Genomic DNA, 2080 nt, shown 5'->3' with positions numbered 1-2080 from the left:
TATTGATAAAGATAAAGTCACATGTGTGTTTATGTATTCAAATTATTATTTATTATATTTTCGAGTAAATTATGTTGGTCTCGTTTATTTATATGTTAGATATCTTGGTCATGTATATATTTAATTGTTATTCAGTAAATTACTCAAATAACATGTATTTATGATTATTCAAAAATTATAATTATCTAATACATATATTATAATTATTTATATATCGTAGTCATAGTAGCCCCGAAAATCAAACAATATTTATTTTTACTCAACAGAGAGCATCAATCATGGATGTGATATAAAAATAATTCATATATCGTAAAGACTAACTATTAATATTAAGAAGTTTTTTTTCAAGAATTTGAAAATAAATTTGTACTAATATATATCATCATTCAAATCACTTTGAAGTTTCTTTCATTTATGATTCCAATATTTCTTTTTTGGGTAACTTGATAACACTGTATATCATTTTTCTAAAATTAAATATTTTCAATATGATGTTTTTTTAAATATTAGTTGAACTTGTTAATCCTTTTAAAATATCGTCTAATATTAATTTTTTTATTTAGATAGCATAACATGGATTAAATCAAATAATATAATACATTATTGTTTTAACCTTTTTTCAAATAAATAGTTGTACAATATTTTCCAACACTAAATATTTTTTTGTAAATTTATTATTGCTATTTTTTTTTCAAAATATTGAATTCTATAATTTTTCAAAATACTTTATGTATATGATTACTTAAAATAACCATATTAAACTGAATAATATAAAAATTAGGATTTGTCTCACGAATATTTGAATATAAATACATCTTTAATTAAATAATGTAATAAATCAACTATTTTTTTATGAAAAAGCATCAAATGTCTTACCATTTTTCAAATAACATGTTAATGAAAATTATTAATTTTACTTTATAGTTGTAGTTTAATTTTTATTAAAGAGAATGAAAAAAATAAGGACTTTAGGATCACATCTTTATAAATTCACCATCATTGAATAATATTTTAAATCTATTTTTTTGTAAAGGAAAATGATAATAAATAAATCGATTTAGTATATTTTCGTAGTTTTAAGGAGCTTGTGAAATCTTATGTCAAATTTTGAATATGTTTAAATTTTGGGGCAAGTTCCAGATGTAATAATGTAAAACCAGACAGTTGGTAATTTTGATCCATAATATCAATTGACTTTATCCTATAAAGACCTCAAAAATATTAATTTTTATTAATATAAGATATTATAAAATTTATCCTTATTGGCAAGATATTCGTGTCGAGCTCGTAATTTAAATTTATTAAACCTATATAGTGATGATGTATTTTCGGCTGAGTCATGTAGTCAAATTTCGAGTATTTTTTCCAAAATGGGTAAAATTCTGATTTTGAAGCTAGTAATTTTGATACATATTATCAATTGACTTGATTCTATAAATACCTCAAAGATATTAATGTTTACCAATATAAGATATCACAAAACTTTTCTTTGTTGGTAAGATTTTCTAGTCGAGCTCGTAATTTAAATTAAACCTAGGTAGTGACGTGGTATTTACGGGCAGGTCATTTAGTCAAATTTCGAGTATTTTTTGAAAAATGAGTCAAATTCTAATTTTGAATTCGAAATAAATCGAAATACGCTAATTATAACTAATCTAAATATGTAGTACAAATATATATTATGTATATAAGTGTATCTCGTTTCAACATATAAAAAAATTTAGTTATATGTACAATTTATTTTTTATTAAAAATATATATTAAAAATGTATGAGACATACTTTTCAAATTAAAAATTATTTAATAAATGAGGGAATGATCCTTCTATATACTATGCTTAACTTTATATCTCAAATTCAATTGTTCAAAACTAACTCTACAAATATTTTAGTAATCATGTTTAAAGTTAAATAAATTTTCAATATTTACGACACACACATATTATGTGTATGATAAAAAACTTAAGTAACAGTGTGGTGTAGCGGTAAAGTGATGTGCTTGTGAATGTAAAGACTCGGGTTCAATTCCTCCCAACAAGCTCTTAGTCATTTCAGTGAGACTTTTTAATCTCGTGAATATT

The sequence above is a fragment of the Apium graveolens genome, chromosome 10, assembly GCF_009905375.1.
Source record: "Apium graveolens cultivar Ventura chromosome 10, ASM990537v1, whole genome shotgun sequence".
In the NCBI taxonomy this organism is placed as follows: Eukaryota; Viridiplantae; Streptophyta; class Magnoliopsida; order Apiales; family Apiaceae; genus Apium; species Apium graveolens.
Note: the sequence above shows the minus strand (reverse complement) of the source record.